The 11469-nt window shown below is 35.8% G+C and overlaps 1 long non-coding RNA gene across 2 annotated transcripts; it reads left to right on the top strand.

Annotated features, from left to right (window-relative positions):
• Positions 1–2684: 2684 nt before the first annotated feature.
• On the top strand, positions 2685–3418 carry LOC135082685 (uncharacterized). 2 transcript variants are annotated; one of them, XR_010259446.1, is made up of 3 exons: positions 2685–2891; positions 3137–3233; positions 3338–3418. It is a non-coding gene; the product is annotated as an uncharacterized LOC135082685 (long non-coding RNA). The 2 variants fall into 2 exon arrangements; XR_010259445.1 differs by having other exon boundaries at positions 2955–3233.
• Positions 3419–11469: the final 8051 nt, after the last annotated feature.

Raw genomic sequence — 11469 nt, 5'->3', positions numbered from 1 at the left:
GTTAAAATCTATAAGTATTTCATTCATACTAATGCGAGACTGGACGAGATTTTTTTATCTCCACTCGATAATAATTATGTATAAGCCTATCCATCAGCACAGCACAGGCAACTAATAATATACAACTGAGTTAGGTGTTCTTTCATAAAAATATTAAAAACACCATGGCCTCCGCAAAACAAATAAAAGGTAAATTCAGCTTGTAAGTGGAATAAGGCCTTATATTGAACGACACGAGGGTTATGATAATCCCCTCTTTGAAGTGTGGATTCCTCGCGTAAATGTGTCAACTTCATAGAGTAACGTATTTGTTTCAGCTTTGGAAACACAGTTTAATAAGAGATTTTTCATATATTAATTACTTAAAACACACAATAATATAGATAAAAAGGGTCAATATCGTTGAAACATTTTTATCCCCTAGCTATAGGTATTTATTTTATTGGTTGAACTATGTATCAATTATTTAGATAAGATAACATTTATTTCCAAGAATATACAGTGGTTTGTATATTCTTGGAAATAAATGTTATCTTATCTTAAGTATAAGAATAAGTTGATGTGCAGATTCTGGCTTCGAAATCGTCAAGCATGAAGAAACCATTAGATAGAGGACAGTTAACTTATATTGAAGGGCGGTATAAGAAGAAAATGTCGTCTTATCCTGCTGAAAACATTGCTTAACAATTGACGCAAAAGGAAATTGAGAAATTCTAAGATCCTTCCTAGTAATTTAGAACTAGCGGCCGCCTGTGACTTCGTACGCCTGGACCCCGTTTTACCCCCTTAGGGTTTGAATTTTGCAAAATCCCTTCTTAGTGAGCACATACGTTCTAAAAGGAACCCTCATGCAAAATTTGAGACTCCTAGCACTTGTAGTTTCTGAGATTTCGTGATGAGTGAGTCAGTCAGTGACCCTTCGCTTTGATGATCAAACTAATATCTAACTAACGTCATCACAAATGTAGCTACAGTCAGCAACAAAAGGAAGTCTAGTCTAACCAACATTCACACAAGTATATCCAATGCCTGTGTATACTACATTTCCGTCTATATTATCAACCGTATTATCCTGCAAATAAGACTCATTGTGGCTTGCTGATGTAAAGAAACCGTTTTATTATTAAACGCGGCTATTACGGCGCGTGAACGGTTGATAAGCTTGATTTGCTGCTGGCCGCAGCCGCGTGTGATTATGAACTGTCTTATTTATTGATAAAAATTATAGCGATTTGATTAGTTTTGGAGCTGAAATAAAAAGAATAAAAAAGAAGTTTTATTACAGTAGCGCATGCAGACACAAGATTAATTTTAAGTTCATCATTTTCAGGATGTTTCCACTCCAAAAGAACTGATTTTTTAAAAACTTTACAGTTTATTATTTCTACCTACACCACAATAGCATATTATAGCATTAGGCGTCAACCTGTAATGATAGTTATGTGTGGAAAATAAATAAATAAAAAAAAATATTATTAATAAATATTAATAGGCTATAACTTGTAAAAAATATAAATCCACGTGGGCGAAGTCGTGGGCAAAAGCTAGTACTAGCCTAACGTTTGCCCCTTGCAAGATTCAAACCCACGAACTAAGCTGGCATTGTGTTTTATGCCCTTACCTATACAGGCTCCGATATTATCTAATCATAGATTAAAAGGCTGATAATGATAACGAGCGTGAGGCAGTTTCTTCAGTTCTTTTCATGACCCTCAGCCTCAGCCAATCAATGGAGGTTTTTCATCAGAACTTTTTCCAGCGCGTGCTAATTACTCTCCACAAATTACCCTCGGCTCGATATTTTTTCTGATGCATGAGTTTTTGCGGTAATAGAGGAATGCTAATATGAAAGTTGCTATTTTTGAAGAACGTAAGTAATAATTATGTTTTTGGAGCTTGCTTCGATTAGTAGGCAGGCATTCAATTAAAAGATGGAAAAGAAAAGTTAGGGGAAAGTGTGAGGATATCCCTTTGTAACGCCCGTATTCACAAACATTACTATGAGGTGTCACAGTGCGCGTGGGCGCATAGGGTGACACATGAACCAATAACAGAACTCTATTCAACTCTGTGCGTTCGATTTGCTGCTTCACTTAAGCAAGCATCGTTTGTGAATTTGGGCGTAATATTAAAATTTGTACCCAAGTAAATATTTTTATCCGTAGTTTAGTCACATTGGTACACCATCTGCGTAAGTAGTTTTAATTATTATTACGTACTAAAAACACCGCTGTTCAGATTTTAAAAATTCATAATTTTCAAAGAAATTTCATAATTTACTGAGAGAATGAATCGCTGAAATAGACTAGTTTCCTAAAAAAATTTTTTTAGCCCGTCAATTTTAATATATAAAAAAATTGGACACGTATATTTTTAATTGACAATCAAACAAATAATTACAGAGTTATAGTGCGTTGAAGTTCCGCGCGACGTCACAAAGTGCTGCACTTTTACGCACTCACTGACGTCACAGGTCTTTTATTTAGAACTTTGGCACGCTTTATCTCTTACATTTTCATTAGTTTTAAAAAGTGAAAAATACATTTCGAGTAGTTTTTAATAAGCTAACTGACAGACTAATTAACACCCGTATTCACAAACGATACTTACCTATGCAAAGCAGCAACACTATGCGAAATGAGACATTTCTCAATGCGTTCCATATGACAAGCCTTTAAATTCATAAACAATACTTAAACGACCCTTGACTATGCAAAATCAGAGTGTTGAATAGAGTTCTGTGATTGGTTCGCTTATGTTACGCACTTCACTCCGCTAACTGACATGACATTCCTGTCATTCAAACGGTGCAACGGTTTATAAGTGTCGTTATTTTGTGGATTTGTGAATTAAATAATATAAATAAATATGGATAAAACTACAACTATCAGGTTAGTATGAATATTTCGATTAATAATAATAGTGAAAATCATGTTTCAATCATTATTTTTCAGATAAAAAAGCTGCCGTTTTCTTCTTCCGAAAGAGAGCTGCTGATTGTAGCTTAATAAGAGAAAGGCCTATTATTGAAGACAAGCATATTATTATCCTCTCTAAAATATCAAGTTGACGAAGCAGGCCTGGGAAACTCTAACAGTGGCTTACAATTCTCAACCATATTTTATGTTTCACAAAGGCTCACACATCAACTGAAAAGCTGCTGGAATAATTTAAAGACCCAAAGAATGAAAGAACTTTCTCAGGAATCAATCAAACGTTCTCAACACCCACTAGTAAGTAATGTTTTTAAAATATATAGTACGTAGATTTATGAGGAATAACTAAGCAGAATATACCTACTCAAAGGAATTAAATTCATAATTAATTTGCTTTTCAGGTAGGTATCAAGAAATTAAGATTAGTAGTAGCAAGAATGAAGATTAAGACAGAAACAAGAATCAAACGCACCACATTGAATTGAACAAGACCAGGCTTTGCACGAGTTGGGGCTACAAAGAGAAAAAATATTGATAGAAAGAGAAAACAATTTGTTAGAACATGAAAAAAAGCTTTATGATTTACAAATACATACAATTAAATTAGACATTGAAGATTGATGAAAATAAAACTTTATTAAAAATTTTATGTTTTATTTGCCACTAGCAACTGATACATTATGTAGGTGGCACTGGAAGGCCTCCTCGCAGTTAATTTCCTCAGGTCTTCTTTTATCAGTGGTAAAAGTATGAAAAGTACCCCATCATTGGAAAACCTAAACTAAATTCGTCTGAATTGTAATAATCAAAGGGATTTTGGGAATCCCGTATCACTTTTCTGGTACTTATTCTACTTTGCTCATTGATATAATTATCAAATTCTTCTTCACTACTGTAATCCATTGTAAGATAATATTAATCGAATACAACCATAAATAAAGCAGACAAACCTCAAAAACGAGAATAACCTAAAAATTTTGACGTAAATAGACACTATGCGTTGCGTAATACAGCTCCCTGTCTACCTTAGCTTTGCGTTCATTCTAAGGGACGCATAGTGCTTGTCACCACTGAAGTATTGTCTATGAATAGGTTTTTGGGACCCTGTGTGTCAACGCGCACTATGAGGCCTCATAGTAATGTTTGTGAATACGGGTGTAAAACTCTTGCTTTTTTACCCAGGAAACATCCCTATTCTGCTTCCTATATCGCTCGGCAGCCAGCCAGCTATGGCGGCACTTCGTGAGGGTAGATTGAGTAAAATATCAAGCATATTTTCGTTAAGTTAGCTTCAAGCCTATTTTTGTTGGAAGCTGTAAAGCTTCCTTGAGAGGATTAACTTCATACCAGCTGCTTAAAGGCAATAAAAATGCGAAGGAAAATAATAATTTATTTATTTATTGAAAAAGATACACCAACGACATATAACTTTACATTATTATAACAATAATACAGTATAAAAATAATGCAAATCAATAGGAATATAGTGCGTGAACGTGATAAAATCTTAACGATGATTTTAGACGACAAACGTATGGGCTTATCGCGTAAAATCTATAAAATGGCGCGATAAAAGCTTATCTAAGCGCTCATCCTAGGCCTTCAGACATTTTTGTTTTAAGTACATAGTACTCTAGTGTTTACTAAACTAGCAGATATCCAAAACAAATTGCTGAAGTCTAAGTTCAATACTACAAAGTCATTTAGACTGACCTTAGATAGACTTAAAAAAATTTGGCATGCAGGTAGATGTTAGGCATCCGCTAAGAAAGGATTTTACGAAACTCCACCCCTAAGGGGGTAAAATTGGATCCACGCGTACGAGGTCGTGGGCGGCCGCTAGTATTTAATAAGTTTACTGTAAAGTGGCAGTGGGCGAGACATAGCTCGCAGAGCTGATGGCCGTTGGGGCAGAAAAGTTCTCGAGTGGCGACCACGGGCCGGAAGACGTAGTATGAGCCCCCACTAGGTGGACCGACGATCTGGTGAAGGTTGCGGGAGGCGGAGAACCGGTCCTTGTGGAAATCCTTGGGGGAGGCCTTTGTCCAGCAGTGGACGTCATTTGGCTGAAATGAACGAAGTAACGAACGAACTGGCGCTAACTATAAGTACACACATCCACACACAGTATAACCAAATGACGTATGTGTAAGGCGCGCCGTCCAATTACACATAATTGATTGATGGGTGACCGCGGCCACCGGGCCTGGCTAAGTGATGAAGCCGGCAAAAATGGACATTAGGGTGGCTTTTACAAATCAAATAGTCTATTTACATTCTGATATAAACGACATATAGACCGACCTAATTTTTATTTTTTAATCCTACTTAAAAGTAGTAAAAGGTTTCACTATTTAATTTTAGTGGATAATTGGGACAATTTATTTAATCAAATCAAATCAATAAATTTATTTCAGACACTATACAGTCCATACATTAAGGAGAAATTGAAATAGATTTTGATATTGTTTATTATTTAACTTTACTGCCCAAAGATGCAAATAATGCATTCAAATTTGTTCACTGTTCACGTTAACGAATATTGCATTTCTTGTGTACAGACAACAGCACTGACTCCATTGGAAAATCACCCTTATTGCAAGTGAACAAGATGTTACAGTATTTACGAGTCACTGGATGGCTGTACATTGGCATATTGTTTGTGGCAGCAGCAGCGAATGCTCGTGTTTACAAGCCGTTGACTGCTCGATGTACCGAGAACAGATAGCACTAATTTGTGTTGTAAAAGACCTAAGCTTCAGTATTAAAATCGAGATTCGAGTTATTTTGAAGTCCAGTCTTTATGGCTGGTTTTAGAATCACGCTGAAGCACGCTGACCGTCAGCAGCGCTCACAACCAAAATGTATGAAGCGTAGGCGCCGAGCGATCAGAGAGCGGTCAGCGCGATTCTAAAACCAACCTAAAATATCGTGTGCGTATCATTTTATTTTATAACATTTGATATGTTTCTTTCAAGCAGTGCAGTGGTAGCAGTGTGGTAGTTAATTAACGGTCAGTAGCTATAGAGAATAGCTTAATGAAGGTTTGAATCCGCAGCATCAAGAGTTGGAGGTCTTCGAAATTTTAAAAGAGTCACTCACGAGTTGTCTTTGGCCCGCCATACACGGACAGCTTGAAGCAGCTAGTATCCGACAACTTCAAGCTGCGACTGCATAGCAAACTACAGTACACAACGTACACACATACTCGGAACCGCTCGAGCAGTTACCTGTTTCCGTAGTTTGCTATGCAGTCGCAGCTTGAAGCTGCCGACACTAACTGCTTCAAGCTGTCCGTGTATAGCATGCCTTTGTCATGACTCAAGACTTTTTAAAAGACTCGAGCTTTTGGACTCGAGTCAAGTAATACATAACTCTAGTCCCATTATTATAAGACTTCATGACAACACTAGCACTAATACAGAACAGTTGTTCAACCGTGTTTACGTTCGCGCGCGAATATATCACGGCTCGGGTGATAAGAATAAACATTGGATACCGCGCCAAAGTACACTGGTTCATTTAAATACAGTTTAGATCTAGATTAGTATAGCTGTCTCAATAATGTTCCATTTGGTATCCATTTTACGCCGTTCATAAAAATAGAATTGAGAGCATACAAAAGAGATTTATTAACCATCTAAACTTTAAATTTAAAAAAAGAACACGTACATCATACACCGACAACTGCCGCGAATACCGAATGCTGACGCTAGAACAGCGCCGCAAAATGCTGGACATGGGGCTCCTGCATGACGTAGTGCGCGGGCGCCTGGACTGCCCGGAGCTCGTGGCGCAGTTGGCGCTACGGGCTCCGGCGCGCCGCACGCGCCACACGACCTTGTTTGCCGTCCCGTCACATGCCACTAACTACGGCAGCAATGCTGTGCTAGCTAGACTCGCTAATTCTTATAATAGGGAGTTCAGCGAAATAGATCTTTTCATGGGTAGCAAAAAAGTATTCCTAGACAATGTCAGAAAGATATTTATGTGAGGTAACGCATTATTGCTGTTATTATTTACCTACTTTATTTATTTATACTACTTATACAAATATTATTTTATGTCGTAGTTTGTTTTAATCAAGACTATTTTTTTATTCAATAAACAATAATTTTACAATATATTTACATAAACTTAAAATTACTTAAAAACTAAAATTTAAAAATTACTGCTGATAAAAACTATTTACAAAATTGTGGTTGTTGTTTGTTTTAATTAAATTGATTTATTTTGCGACGAATATATTATTACATACCAGTATTTATCAACGTGTGTGTAGACTGGATCATGCGAAACATATTATCATAGGGCAGCATAGAATTGTGGTCAGGTGTCTGTATCTGTATCTTTAATGTTTTTAACTTGATAGTTTAAGCAAAATTAGTTAATTCTGTGGATAACCTTTTTGGCCTAATTAGTTTAAGAAAAATATTTGATTTAAGTCTATTATATGTGTCGGCTGTTGTTATTCCAAATAAATAAATAAATAAAATAAAATAATAAAATAATGCGATAGAGACGAGTAGGTATAAATAAATAATTGCGGTCTCAAACGAAAATTTGAGGTCCGTTTGGAGGCTTAGTCATCAAAATGACAACCGGGATGCAAAATGTCAACTTCGCTAAAAGACAACTTCTCATAATATTATTGTCTATTTCGGATATTTCGATTATTTGTGGACACTGCGTCCCGGTTGTCATTTTGAGAAGTTGTCATTTTGATGACTAAGCCCGTTTGGACTGGTGACTTTAAAAATGGTAGCTGCGTTTCCAAGTTTGAATCCAAGACTAAGGCTGGGTTGCACCATTCTAATTTAACTTTGACAAACGTCAAAAATCTGGATTTTTTTTACAAAAGGCATTGGTTATCTTTATAGTAACCGTTAAAGTTAGGTGGTGCAACTCAGCCTAAAATAATAAAAAATAGAGGCTGGCAATCTAACTAAGAGCGTTACAATAAACGGGTGAATCGATGAATTTAGCTTTAGTCAAGCTATTCACGTATTTATTTATTTTTTTAAAGTAGGCTAGAATTATTAAGCTAGCCTGTCAGGACATTTTTATTTGGTGAGTAAAATTAAAGCGAGCAGTATGCTCATAAGTTAAATGGTTGAACCTCAAAAGTTTTGAAAAATAAACCTATTCCTTTTTTTTGCAAATGGGTACATTCTTCATCTGCAAAGGCTACTAATATTATAAATGCGAAAGTTTGGATGGATGTCTGGATGTTTAAAGCGTGTAAACCTTTGAAAAAGAGGCTGACAATAGTGACTGAGTTTCTTGCGCTGCTTCTTCTCAGCACTGGCCCATTTATTGTCCTGAAGCAGTGGTAGGGTTAATACTGGGACGTGTAAAAGTGCTTTTTATAAGCCTATTTACAGAAATAAATGAGTTTTAATGAGTTTTGTTACTCTTTCACGCAAAAACTACTGAACGGATTTTGATGAAAATATTAAAAGTGACTTTAGATGAAGTAATGAGGGCTATCGTTTTAGCGCTCACCAGTTAGCGCCACTGTAGAGTAAGGTCCTGTCACTTGCTAGTAGCGAAGACAGTGGCACCAACTGGTGAGCGCTAAAGTGGTAGGAGGACTATCGCATTTGCACTCATCAAGATGGCGCCACTGTAGAGTAAGGTCCTGTCAATCGCCAGGGGTGCCAACTGTTAAGTATAAAAACGATAGCCCTCATTGCTTGCTTCTGAAATGTATTGTGTTAACGACGGATAACTACGGAACCCTACACTGCGCGTGGCACGACACGCACTTGGCCAATTTTTTCCATTTCATTTGGTGTTTGTTTACTGTTATTACTTTTATTTATGGTGTTAGTAAGACTGCATAGGTACACTAGCATTACTTGAAATTAATATGAGGCTATTATTACTTTACTTAAATAGAAAATAATCAACAATAAAAAGTAAAAACAGGCCACGCTTTTTAAATTGTCAGCTTTACCAAGAACCTCTGGGCTGTGGCAGTCCCAGTCCAAATTAAGCAAAACTGTTCTGTTTTACATCCTTCCAGCCTTACACAATTCAAGGCGAGCTTCCTAAGTGAATCTACTTTAATTATATTATGGCTGCCTCGTCTTTTTATTTACTCGGCTAATTTTATTTCACAGTTAGCCTTTTTGACTTTTAAAACGGTGCTGAATAATAATTATAATTAGAACAAACAAGAAAGTTGCGAGGAATCTGCATTCATTTTGATAATTTTTTACGTCTAGATATTTTAATGACCTCAGTTTATTTATGAGCAATAACGTAAATCAGTTTATGTTTACAAGCGAGACTTATTTGTGAAACTATCTTTTTTTATTGTAACGCTTTATCCTTTACCATCAGAATTAAACAAATTGAAGGTATAATTCTTGTAACAAAAGATGAATTGTAAATCTAAGCGAATGGATAAAAAGGTTTTTGTGTGGTATTATTAATATAAAAATTGAGATATTATAAGGATTGTTGGTAAAGATTTTAAAACCGTCAAAATAAAAAAAATTGAATAAAAATTAAATAAAATATTTTAGCCCTTAAAGGGCACTTTATATATATATTTTACTTTCATTTATTTTTTTAAATAAATAAATATTATTATATATCCTTGGAAATTTTACACTACGCTTCTAGTCCCAAACTAAGCAAAGCTTGTACTATGGGTACTAGACAAAGGATATAAATAAACATACTTAAATACTTTTTTTTTGTAAATACATACATAATATTATGCATAGTAACATCCAGACCCGACACAGAAATTAAAATTCATCATTTCAATTTCTGCCCGGCCGGGAATCGAACCCGGGACCTCTCGGCTTAGTATTCCGTTCCGAAACTACTACACCAAACGGCCGACAAATGTCTCCTCATTTTTGGGCCCTACCAGTGCAGCGCTTCGAGACAAACAATGGCAAGTGAAGTGAAACGCCGGAAAAAACTCACACCCGTATTCACAAACGGTGCTTGTTTAAGTGAAGCAGAAAATCGAAGGCACAGCGTTGAATAGAGCTCTGTGATTGGTTCGTGTGTCACCCTGTGTATCCACGCGCACTGTAAGACCTCATAGTAATGTTTGTGAATACGGGCGTCAGTCTCTCTCTATCTTATACTAAATATTAGTAAATTAAAGGTAACCAAAAGATGGTAAGAAATTCTTTATTTTTGCATTTCCAAAAGCTAACACATGACATCAATAAGCTACAAACAAGATTGTTCTGAAGTGATTCGTCAAACGAGAAATATCTGAAAATAAGGTTAATAATATTATCACAATGACGAGTCTATTTGGAATAAGTACCTGAGTAAAATGGCACAATATTTACTTTTAAGGAAATATTCATAGGTACTTGATATATTGCGATGGTGCAATTATTATTTCAGGTATTAATTACTGGGCACACCAGAATAAGTATGAAAAAATCTAAAGTGATTTCGATATTGTTAATATACTTGAAACACAGGTATTAAATACATATAATGTTTTACAAAACCTGGCTTCCTACGTTACACAGAAAAAGTACAATCAATTTTGTTGAGTGCTTTCAATAAAATTATGGGTTTCATTTCTGATTGTGAGTAGCAGTGAATATTCGTATCATATCGCCAAGTTTTAATAACGCGTGGTCGTGTCTCTTTTCTATTTAAAACATTAATAATTTTCAAAAAATGTTTTTCTTTCATTTTTGGCTAACTATAGAAATGAAATGATAAATCTTTCAGCCAGCACAGTGCACAAGAAGCGACAAGATGATTTCGTCTTTCCGAAGGCACGTTAACCTATGGATCCGTTCAAGGCCCGTCAGGCGACTGCGCAGGCACATGACGCTTGTCACTCGTAGCGGGGTTGTCACAAGCCTCACGACAGTCGAAGCGAATGTAGAACATTCCCAGAACGACGCTCTGGATAAGAATTTCCAGTCAATGTTGAAGCCTCTGTATCTGCTGCAGCAGATCTGGTTCTCAACCATGTACAACTTCAAGAACAATGACATATCGCCCAAAAGTCTCTCTTCGAAATTGTTTTCTGTCTTCGGACACGTCATGTTTATTTGTTTATGTATTTATAAAATTATAGTTACTAGCCTCTTACATCAATATAATCAAGACCTCATGGTTATAGGCTATGTGATTGTGTATTATGATTCGATTTCGTGCTGCGTTGGATTTGTTTTAAATTTTATGACTTTGATTTACAACAGTCGTAATTATGTGAAAATTATTTCGAAGATCAATGGAATCAGCAAATTGTTAAACAGTAAGAATTTAATATTGAATTTTAGGAAGTGGAATTGGTATTTGTTTATTCCTATTTTCTTAAAATTAACATGGATGGTTTATTTATCAGTCAAATTGGGTATGATTTATCTTGTGTCGGTTTTTCCTTTAATATGCTTCGATGTGTGTATTTATCACGCAATAAGATCTATTAGTTTGCTAAGGAAGCTGTTGCTTTTGTGGGTTAAAGAAATCGAAAATGATACTGACATTTCTGAAGAGGACTTGGAATATGAGAATAATAAAGTGACGGTAT

The sequence above is a fragment of the Ostrinia nubilalis genome, chromosome 22 (genome assembly GCF_963855985.1).
Source record: "Ostrinia nubilalis chromosome 22, ilOstNubi1.1, whole genome shotgun sequence".
NCBI classification, from domain to species: Eukaryota; Metazoa; Arthropoda; class Insecta; order Lepidoptera; family Crambidae; genus Ostrinia; species Ostrinia nubilalis.
This window is presented reverse-complemented; position numbering and strand designations above follow the sequence as displayed.